Source organism: Silurus aristotelis (assembly GCF_946808225.1).
Source record: "Silurus aristotelis genome assembly, chromosome: 11".
NCBI lineage: Eukaryota > Metazoa > Chordata > Actinopteri > Siluriformes > Siluridae > Silurus > Silurus aristotelis.
The window spans coordinates 20,236,941-20,249,390 of record NC_139584.1 but is presented as its reverse complement, the minus strand read 5'-3'; the positions used below and the strand labels follow the sequence as shown (position 1 = coordinate 20,249,390).

The 12,450-nt window shown below is 37.4% G+C and overlaps 1 protein-coding gene across 1 annotated transcript in view; it reads right to left on the bottom strand.

Annotated features, from left to right (window-relative positions):
- ralgps1 (Ral GEF with PH domain and SH3 binding motif 1) overlaps nt 1-12,352 on the bottom strand; it is a 110,132-nt gene extending 97,780 nt beyond the window's left edge. The window contains exon 1 of the mRNA XM_083554508.1: nt 12,069-12,352. The gene's annotated coding sequence lies outside the window, so the exon portion shown is untranslated. The remainder of the gene's footprint in view (nt 1-12,068) is intronic.
- Between the last annotated feature and the right edge of the window lie 98 nt (nt 12,353-12,450).

Sequence of the window (12,450 nt, the reverse complement as noted above, 5' to 3'; positions counted from 1 at the left end):
TCATCCCACGCACACACACACACACACACACACACACACACACACACACACACACACACACACACACACACACACACACACACAACTGCACCTGAACGTCAACCACTGAGAAATCCATGGTTTCTGTAGCAACGAAAAGAGCTGCATGCATTCATACGTTTATTCTCCTATCACAATGAAGGCCATACAGTGACCATATTACAACAGCATCATTACACTTACACTAAACATGAGTGCATGTTTAAAACATGCACAAACAGAAATCAACCATTGGTTCAGGTTATAACACAAGACACTGTGTCTTTACTGCAAAACACTGTCGCTTAACAGTCAGCTAATGTACCATGTATTATAGTGTAGAAACATTAAATAGATATCTTTATTATTTTCAATATAAAATAAATAAATACATGAGTATTTCATTTCTTAAAAATCTTTAATGTCAATAATACATTTTATATTTCATTTACTTTAAGTTTTAAGCTTTTAAATTTAAAATAACACACACACACGCACACACGCACGCACGCACGCACGCGCGCACGCGCGCACGCGCGCACACGCACACGCACACACACACACACACACACACACACACACACACACACACACACACACACACACGTACCCTATAAACAAAAAGAAATATGCAGCTGCATCCACTACTGAAAATAAATTGGCTTGAATGTACGCCAACTAAAACCTTCTCAAAGTAGTGTGAGAAATGAAATGGACAAAATGTGGACAAAAATACACGCTTGGGTATATAGCAGCCATTTGATCTGTGTGTTATCCAGGAAGTGATCATATTTATGTTCAGCATACATTGGGAATTAAATAAAATTGTATTTTACATCACAAATGAACAGTGGAACAGAGATGCAATTGAATAGGAATAGATTATTCAGATTGGCAAAAAAATGTGTTTTAAATAGACATACAAAGATCCAAAAAAAAGGCTGCTATTTTGTTATTTTCTTTTATTAGCGTTCTGCTACGTACATGGGCTTGCACAAGTATCCAACTTCCCTAGAAAGGTGTCTTTATAACAAATTTGAAATTGATTGCAAAAATTGTGATCTCTTACAGTGAGTAGTCAAAGTCAAAGTATTAATTTTTAGCAAACTTTTTCAAGAAAATCTGTAAATCCCCAGTAAAGTAGCAAACACTCCAGGGTCTAGAAGCTCACAATTACTGAACAGAAACCCCTATAACACAGTTAAGAGAGACTCTTAACTCTACTGTTAGAGCAAAAGAAAAAAGTGAGTGAAAATGAACACTAAAAAGTAGTCTGAAAAAGTATTAGATAACATAATAGGGTGTAAAATTACATCTAAGAGGTTAAGAATTTATGGATTTTTCCTGGGTTTTTCCAGGTTTCACAAGTTTCAAGCCAAAAATCTTTGCCCCATAACATTAGACCAATGAAATTGCAGAACGGGTTCAGGTGAACCAATGAAACTCTTTATATTAAATCAGACGCGCTCCCACAGAATCGGGCCGCACCACATCATAAATATGGACGAGGTTCCTCTGATGTTTGACCTGCCGCTCTCTTGGACTGGCAACAGGAATGCGAATCATTCGTCACGCTGAAAACAACCGGGCATGAAAAAAACGCACCTGTGTTCTGAGCTGCACGGCATCGGGAGAAAATATTTACTGATGGTGATTTTTAAACGCACGACAATGCCAAAACAAAAGAAATTGTTGTGGAAGGAAGGAGGAAGACAGTGAACAATGACTTTCTTGGTAGGCTACTGTTTAGATACAAGCCATGTAACAGACACTGTCTTTCATTAAAGCCTGTGTAAAGTTCATTAGTTTTAATGTAGGCACCTGCGGATTATAGACAGGTGCAGCTTATTTATTTTCAAAATAAAAATCTTTGTCAAGTTCAGTGGGTGCGGCTTATATTTGGGTGCGCTTAATAGTCCGGAAATTACGGTAATATAATTTGTGTGGTTGTATGTGGTGGGTATCCTCTTACAGGAGCTGCTGCACATCATCTAAATACTAACTACACAAGGCCCTCTTTTAAAAAAGACTGGATGTGAGTGTCATGAAGATGTACCAGACAAACATTTCAGGAGCTGGATGGGAGGGGGAAAGCCATATGAAACCCCAGTGCAATGTCCTGGGAGATACTTTTCATTCTCAAAACCAGGGCTTCTTATGAATATTGAAAGTAAAATGGATGACTATACATGAATAGAGTAAAAATACATGAGACTACTTAGCATAGTTCCATTTAGAAACCATGAGATTACTTTGTACAAACAGTTCTGCTGCAATGGCTTAGGACTACAATTGGCAAAAGCAAGTTGTTCCACTCAACCTTAACAATGATGAAATTATAATAAATGGATTTTCTCGTTCACCCAAACTGAGGATGGGTTCACTTTTGGTTCTGGTTTCTCTCAAGGTTACTTCAATAGTTTTCCCTTGCCACTATTGCCTCTGACTTGATCATAAGAGATAAACCCCTGAATGCCAACTGCATATTCTGTATTTATTTCTGTAAAATGGCTTTGTGAAAATATTGAATGTTAAAAGCGATATAGAAATTAAATGGAATTTAATTGAACTCAAAGAAACATACAAATATTACAAGATATTCTGAATCAGTCTGGAAAATAGCTTGGGAGAAACTCTACCATTGAGTAAGACATTTGTTTAAAACACAATGACGAAAAAAGGCTTTTTAACAAAAAGGTTGTTTAAAAATTGCAGCACAAATTACAACATTGTAGACTTGTAAAACCTGAAGCAAATCTGCCAGGAAGAATGGGTGGAAAATCCCACATTCAGTGTACAATGTTACTGCAGAGAAAAATGGTTCTACCATTCCAACTACTCTGAATAAGGTGAAGATTTTTGTTTTGTTTTTTTAACAATCTGCTGACAAAAACTTGGACGGTAAAATCATAATGGTTTGCAAATTAAATACTGCATGTGGTGTTCAATTATTAATCTAGATGAGGAATGAAGAGGGTTGAATACTTTTACAAGACTGTAAATATCTGTACTTATAAAATTACTTAAATATTTCCAAAAAAAAAACAAACATACAACAACAAATACTGCATAACAAAGTTGTAACTTGCAATGGGTTTCCTCTGTATGTCACAAAGCTTGCATTTGTCATGGCATTTTAAAACAGAAATAAATAAAATTCTTGCTAGTTTTACATATTCTGCAAATATTTTACTACAACTGAGCTATATTGAGGTATTGGTATAGAATCAAATGCAACACTCTGGGCTAGTAAAAATACATGCTCAGAAAGTTTTATATAGGGATATGCGATATGTCAGATTGTTGTTGCTTTACTACACAGTTTAGCTAACTTTGCTTCTCTTGACAGTAGCTATTTATTAAGTCAAAGTTGATGTCTTTAGTCCACAGGTTACCTTAATAATTACATACAAGTTTACTTATATATTTACTGACATGCAGATTATCAAAATACCTGCATGTATGCAATGCCTCTGCAGTAGCCATATTTCTCTTGTGTACATTTCTTTACAATACTAGGCATTAAAAGGCATTAATCACAAGCAGTTGTCTGAATCCTATAGTAAATTAAGTATAGAAAATTCAGACTGAAAAGGAAAGAAAGGTAGAAAATGTTTTCTTCTTTGCATCTAAATAGAATATCGTGTTAGATAAAGAGGAAATAAAAAAGAGAAGTTAAAACGATTTGCACAGTGATATTCTTTTTTTTTTTTAATAGCAAGCATTGTAATATATCATAATAGAATACAGTATAGTAAATATTTACTGCTTTATGAATAGTACTAGTAGTAAGAATCATAAGTTTATACATTTTTATTTATATTTAGCAAGCTGGCATCCAGTCATTAATTCACAGGTAAAAAATGAGCACTTGATGCAGTACATAATGTTATACTCCCTAGTGTTTTTTGATATCATGTGGCAGCTACTCATCGCACAAATCAAAGCAGCCATGAAATATTAAATAGGATAGATTGAGTCATAACGTGTGCACAAAAATTTTTGGGACACCTGACCTTTCCTGCCATATGTGATTCTTCTCCAAACTGTTACCACAATGCTGAAGGCACAAAACTGTATAAGATGTATTTGAAAGCGGTATAATAATATTTTGAACAAAGCAAGCTCCATGAAGATATTGTTTACATGGTTTGGAGAGGAAGATCTTGAGTGGCCTTCTCTGTGTTTAAAGCTACCGAACACCTTTGGGATGAATTGGAACACTGACTGCACCCTAGGCCTCTTCACCCTACATTAGTACCTGTCTTTACCAACACCCTTGTGGATGATGCACAAGGACACTCCAAAATCTAGTGGAACATCTTAGAAGTGGAGGGACTTATAGCCGCAAATTGGAACAAAATCTGGAATGCAATGTTCAGAAATCACATACTATACTTATGACTACGTGTCCACAAATATTTGGCAATATAGTGTAGATCGAACTTATATGCTTTTATTTGTACATTTACATGCAGGTAGGAACAGGTAGGAGCACTTGGCAATAATTTCCATATGGAGGATACTGCTCTTTACTTCAACTACAGAACTACAGAACTACAGGAACCAAGATAATAAAAAAAAAAACAGGATAAACTACTTCCATTTCATCAACAGAAATAATTTTAATAATTCCTTGTAAGAAGAACTTATAAGAACTGTTTCTAATAGTAAAAGACAAAAAAAAAAAAAAAAAAAAAAAAAAACATGCACTTTGTTCTGTCTTCAGTCTCGTGTATGTAGACCTACACTGTTTCTACCCTGTTCATTACCCTTCTATTAAGTTTACCTTTGTTTACCTCCTGGTCATCGAGCTCCCTGCAGTGTTTGTTTCCAACCCTAATTTTTAAACTGGATCTCTTTCAGGATGGGGCTGAGTACTATAACCCGTTTTGTGCGTGTAAACTCTGCAGGGTAGTAGATCATCAGTACATAGTATACAGCTAATTTGATATAGTGAAACTTGCAGGTGTAGAATTACTGGCAGTAGCCGCATCTTTTTCTATGTACAACCTGCTACTTCCTACCCTTAACACAAAATGTGCATAAAAATGTGTTCTCATGAAATGTGAAAAACATCCACCGTCCATACACGAACAAGTCCGGTACGCTGTAATGCTGGTATCTTTTAATTATTGGACTGTGAAGAGTGTCTGTGAAACAGATGGCATTGCAACAGATGGCCTACAAAATCCATCTAAACAGAAGCCTGTTAAAATGGTCAATGTGTAAGAATAAGTTTTAATGTGTTTTTCTGTTTGCTCCAGAAAAATGTAAAAAGTATTGGAGAGGGTGGTGTTAAAGGAAGCATTAGCATAATTATAGGTATTAGTTTCATTGCTAGTAAACGTTCATTTGAATTATTGAAATCTCAGAGTGAAATGAAAAAGGGTTTTTAAGCCATATTTCAAAAGAGTTTATATACTACCTCATTGAAAGGGTAAAACATTGAAAGGGTAAAACATGTTTATGGTTTTGAACGACAGTGATCATATAAAAAGACATGAAAGTATTATTAATATAGATTTTTCCTAGCTGGATATTGCAAGATCTGATAACATACACTTATTATGTATTTGAAAAGTATGATTCCTTTTTCTATGAATCTAGTGAGCTCGGTATATGCTTTCTCCTGGTCAGGTATACTGCTGAACTGAAGCTGATCCCAGGAACACTGGGAGCTTGCATACTCATTCACACTTTAGGGCAGTTTAAAAATGTGTAAAATACAATGGTGTAATGTAGTGTAATATGAACTGACACATTGTGGAGTAACTGTTACCACCCTGAAGTTGATTATCTTCTAATAAACCGCCCATCGCAAAAAGAAAAAGTGTCATTCTGTGTTATGCAACACCATTTTGCCAACAGTTATGATTTTATTTATTTATTTAAGAAGAACATGTCATGGTTATTATTTATTTATACATTTAATGGAATGGAATGTCTCTAAGAACATTTTCCTAAACAAATTCTGCTGATAAATACATAAGAATAAAAACGCAGCTTATGTTACTGAGAAACCGCAAAGGCCCCCACCCTTATGACTTTCCCGTAGAAAAAAAAATGGTGGGAAAAAACAGCTTACAGTGAGGATCCTGCTGAAAAGATGCTGAATAAATCCTTTTGATTTAAGAATTTAAAAAAAATAAGTAAACAAGCAAATTACCATTTTGTTGTTTATCTGGCACATTTATCATAAGTCCATGTGCAAGTTTATCTTGGGAAATGATAAAGTCTTAGAAAGGACCCTTTAGGAAAACCACTGTGTAGAAGACAACCATTAAGCTAACAAACTAAAAACCTGACTGGCAAACTATTAACCGCATAAGATTTGTATTTTTTTCAATATAAAATAAAGCTTTGCATGTCTCAGAAAGGACACCTGACACTAATCTAACTTTTTCTTCTTCTTCTTTTGGCTTCTCCCATTAGGGGTCGCCACAGCAGATCATCCGTCTCCATAGCCCCCTGTCCTCTACAGCTGCCTCTTTCAACCCAACTACCTGCATGTCACCACATCCATAAACCTCCTCCTTGGTCTTCCTCTTTTCCTCCTTCCTGGTGGCTCCATCCTCAGCATTCTTCTACCAATATACCCCATGTCCCCCCTTTGCACATGTCCAAACCATCTCAATCTCGCCTCCCTCACCTTGTCTCCAAAATGTCCATGCGCTGTCCCACTAATAAACTCTTTTCTAATCCTGTCCATCCTCATCACTCCCAACGACAACCTCAACATCTTCAGCTCTGCTACCTCCAGCTCCGCCTCCTGTCTTTTACTCAATGCCACTGTCTCTAAACCATACAACATCGCAGGTCTCACCACAGACCTATAAACTTTCCCTTTTACTCTTTCAGATACTCTTCTATCACAAATCACTCCTGTCACTCTTCTCCACCCACTCCACCCTGCCTGCACGCTTTTCTTCACTTCTCTAACACACTCTGCATTACTTTGAACTGTTGACCCCAGGTACTTGAACTCCTCCACCTTCTCCACCTCTTCACCCTGCAACCTCACCACTCCACTGCCCTTCCTTTCATTCATACACATGTACTCTGTCTTACTCCTACTGACTTTCATTCCTCTTCTCTCCAGCATGTACCTCCACCTCTCCAGGCTCTTCTCAACCTGCTCTCTACTCTCACCACAAATAACAAAATCATCCGCAAACATCATAGTCCATGGAGACTCCTGTCTGACCTTGTCCGTCAACCTGTCCATCACCACTGCAAACAGAAAAGGGCTCAGAGACGATTCTTGATGCAGTCCAACCTCCACCTTGAACCAGTCTGTCGTTCCTACTGCACACTTCACTGCCGTCACACTGTCCTAATACATGTCCTGCACCACCTTCACATATGACACACCTGACTTCCTAAATACAATACCACAACTCTTCTCTTGGCACCCTGTCGTACGCTTTCTCTAAATCCACAAACACACAATGCAACTCCTTCTGACCTTCTCTATACTTCTCCATCAACATTCTCAAAGCAAATAATGCATCTGTGGTGCTCTTCCTCGACATGAAACCATACTGTTGCTCACAGATGGTCACCTCTTCTCTCAGCCTGGCTTCCACTACTCTTTCTTGGTCCTTTTCACTTGGTATCCTGAACACACAACATATCTACCTTTCCTCTCTCCATCATATCAGCTACCTTTCTCCCTTTACCAGTCATAGTACCAACATTTAAAGTGCCAACCTTAACCTCCACTCTCCTACACTTCTCCTTTCCCTCTCTGTAGACGTCTTCCTCCTCTCCTTCTTCTCCTTCGGCCAACAGAAGCCCAATTTCCACTGATACCTTGTTGGCTAACAATTCCTGGGGCGGTCGTTGGTAACACAGGCATCGACCGATCCGGTATGAATTTCTCTTTTGTGATCCGCATATTTGATTTAGCACATCTTTTTACGCTGGATGCCCTTCCTAACACGACCCTCCCCATTTATCCGGGCTTAGGACCGGCACTAAGAGTGCACTGGCTTGTGCAACCCTAATGGCTGGGTTTGACACTAATCTAACACTGAATGCAAAAAAGCTGAGATACTGTACAAGCAGAGTTTCTCAATGACAGTCCTGGGGAGCCACTGTCTTGTAGAAGGTTAAGTTTTCACTGCTCCCAATATACATAATTCAATAAATAAGATAATTATTGAGCCCTCACTATAGTTAAAGCAGGTCTGTTGAGAGAAGCTAAAACTCAGTTAAGCTGTGGTTCTTCAAGACTGGAGATGAGGAACTTTATATAATACTAATGCAATAAAATGCTGATGCAAGTTTGCTTGTTATGCCTTACCTCTGCAGTATCAATACAGTGGAATTGAGAGTATAAGATTTGCTACTGTGGTTTGTGGACAACTTTGATGTGCACTGCTGAAATAATAAGTTTTGCATAGCCTGATCTAATGTGATCCTGAAAAGGTTTGTGTACTGTGCCTGCATGCATGCAAAACATGTTTGTAAAGGCAAAAAAAAAAAATTGCCCTTACAATAATGAGCATAAGAAACTAGCAACATCTGTAGCTGATAATTTAACAGTTCGGTGTATAAAATATGACTATCAATTTTAGCCAATTAATCTTACTTCTATATTTTAAAAAAGGTATATACAACATAATAAACTAGTCCTCTAACATCTAATCTTATTAATAGGACATGCATTATGCAACAATGTACTCTCCATTTAAATGTTGCTTCTGTATACTACATCTACTCAAAAGGTAGTACCCTCAATAGTACAGCTTTTGCATCTTGTGCATTCCTCACCTGGAAACATAGGACAGCCAGTTAGTCTTGTTCACTAAAGGAAAATAAAATCTGTGCTCTAAATAAATATTGGATTGTGGTCCAGTATTTAATTAAAAAGTATGCCGAGTTATCACATTAACATAAACAATAATATAGAACAATAAGCCTATAAGCTATTATCAGCTACTAATAAAATGCTTTAAATGGTATGTAATTAGTACAAATTAATACACTGATTCGTATTCATTTCCAAGTTACAAGACTACAAAATGTGGAATTGTGTGAATGAAAATATGCTTTATGATCTTTTTTAAAGGTTTTTGCTGCATTCAGACTAAAGCTTTCAAATAATCTGTTTATTAAAATTAACCTTTTAATGTACCGTAATTTCCGGACTATTAAGCGCACCCAAATATAAGCCGCACCCACTGAATTTGACAAAGATTTTTATTTTGAACATAAATACGCCGCACCTGTCTATAAGCCACATGTGTCTACACTGAAACTAATGAACTTTACACAGGCTTTAATGAAAGACAGTGTCTGTAACACGCCTTGTGTCTAAACAGTAGCCTACCAAGAAAGTCATTGTTCACTGTCTTCCTCCTTCCTTCCACAACTATTTCTCTCGGGATGTTTTCTTTTGGCATCGTCGTGCGTTTAAAAATCATCATCAGTGAAGCTTTTCTCCTGATGCCTTGCAGCTCAGAACACAGGTGAAGTGCGTTTTTTCATGCCCGGTTGTTTTCAGTGTGACGAATGATTTGCATTTCCTGTTGACAGTCCGAGTGAGCGGCAGGTCAAACATCAGAGGAACATCATCCATATTTATGATGTGGTGCGGCCCGATTCAGTGGGAGCCCGTCTGATTTAATATAAAGAGTTTCATTGGTTCACCTGAACCCCTTCGGCAAATTCATTGGTCTAAGGGTATGGGGCTCAGTTTTTTGGCTTGAAGCTTGTGAAACCGGGAAAAACTCAGGAAAAATCCATATATTAGCCGCTTCATTGTTTAAGCCGCAGGGTTCAAAGCGTGGGAAAAGAGTAGCGGCTTATAGTCCGGAAAATACGGTATGTATGCAAATGTATTTTGTTACTTATTTAACTCTTTTATATAATATAAACTATTTATATAAACTATTTTTAAGTTTGAACTAGTACAAAACAAAAACACAGTTCATTATTAAATACATGCCTCAAACAGTCTGAATTGCTTCCAAACAAAACATATTATTCAGAAAAGAAATTTATATATATATATATATATATATATATATATATATATATATATATATATATATATATATATATATATATATATATATATATATAATTAATTTAATAAAAAAAAATTTTGTAGAGTGAATTAGGATTTGAGAAGTAACACACCCAGTAGGACTTTTTTTTTTAGTTGCAGTAACTCGAGAATGAACCATCCACTGACGGCCAAAAAACAAAAACTGCATCACCTATAACAAATTATCTTTTCTTTAAGTGTTCTATAACACTACTTGCTATATATGGTTCTCTACCTATTTTTCCTCATGTGTGATATCTAATAAAAAATACAAAAAACTTTTTTAAATTACTACATTTATTTATAATGGATGACAAATTCTAGCAGCTACATCAACACATTGAAAAGTTTCTTCTTCCAGGCAATCTACTTCATGAACAGTGAAATGCTCTTCTCATTGTGCAATAAAAATATGTGCAATACCACTTTTATTTATGCATACTACCCTACATTTTATTCTATTCTATCTATACAGCACATATGTACATACAAATTGTGCCTATTTTGTTTATTTATAGATAGGTATTTAAATCACAATATTGTTGTCACCAAAACAAATTGCTCCTGCCCACTTAACCAAAAAAACTAAACAATAAAAACATAAGTTGACACAAAATGAGTGTGACACACTTGTCTTACAGTAATCCTTTACTTATATGTATCCATATCACTCTTTCTAGGTTAAAGATACACATTAGAAATACAGAAGGTGTACCCTTTAGGGCACCACCCCACCCACAAGCAAAGGTACAGTGTAGCAATGTAGTTTGTCTTTCAGCAGTGTGGAGCCATGTGGAGTAGTGTGAAGCAATGTGTATCAATGTGTACTAGTGTGTATCAGTGTGGAGCGGTGTGTGTATTAATGTGTACTAGTGTGTATCAGTGTGGAGCGGTGTGTGTATTAATGTGTACTAGTGTGTATCAGTGTGTGGAGCGGTGTGTGTATTAATGTGTACTAGTGTGTATCATTGTGGAGCGGTGTGTGTATTAATGTGTACTAGTGTGTATCAGTGTGTGGAGCATTGTGTATCAATGTGTACTAGTGTGAATCAATGTTTGGAGCAGGGTGTGTATCAATGTTTACTAGTGTGTATCAGTGTGAAGCAGGGTGTGTATCAATGTGTACTAGTGTGTATCAGTGTGTGTATCAATGTGTACTAGTGTGTATCAGTGTGTGTATCAGGGTGTACTAGTGTGTGTATCAGAGTGTGTATCAATGTGTATTAGTGTGTATCAGTGTGTGTATCAATGTTTACTAGTGTGTATCAGTGTGTACTAGTGTGTGTATCAGTGTGTACTAGTGTGTGTATCAGTGTGTGTATCAATGTGTACTGGTGTGTATCAGTGTGTGTATCAGTGTGTACTAGTGTGTGTATCAGTGTGTGTCCCTGCGCTTAAATGTGAAAGTGGAAGCCGCACGTAAAACCAGGGACTTTCCTACAGTATGTCTTTCAGGCAGCTCGATGTCAAGGCGCGCGTTAGCGACACAGGTTTCCTCGTTGACAAGGAAATTGGTGTCTGTTTCGAACCGTAAACAAAGTGATACTTCGTTATCAGATTGTTGGATGTGTGTGATGATTGACCATGTAAGCGCAGGATTTTCACAGCGACACAGCTTCCTCCTGCACTGTTGACAACACACATTTCCCGAAGCCTGTCATTTTGACTTACAGTACAGACGCTAGCGTTCACTGAGCCCCATCCAAACAATCAGAATTAGCGTCAATATTTATACAAACAGCGGATCAGGAATGAAAAACAGGTCATCGAGTCGTTTAAAAAAAAGCGTGTTATTAGTTCAAACATAGATCCGTTTCTTACCCGAGTACTGACAAAGAACAGCATCTCGAAGTGAAGGATGTTTTCAAAGCAATGGCGCAGGCGCGATACTGTCAAGTGTGCAAATGGCACCTTCTTCCTTCTGCATCATATGCGCAAATCCTGTTTTAATACGTCCAACGTGCTTTACTGTTTATTTTTTCGTCCAACTCACCCGTTGAAGGTAACGTGTCTTCAGCCAGTCCACAGAATCAGCAGGTTTTGTACATGTATATTTGCTGTACACTAGAGCACCGCGCCTGCTCCAATCTCGCTGTCGATGATGGATAGTAGATGGAAAATGGCACTACTGTTAATAAACGATTCCCGATTCCTCTCCGTGCAGATCCTCGCAGTGATACACGTTATGGCGCGGGACGAACGAATTGTGTCTTCACGGGCCACGTTACTACCGGATGGCGGCCAGGACTGCCAGGTAAGAGCAGGTTTCTGATAGAAAGCTACGGAGACGAATCGCATGCAAGTATCATTCCATTAAGCCCCGCCTTGTGCACAGCAACCAATCATGAATTAGGTCAGCATCGTGTCGCGCAGGT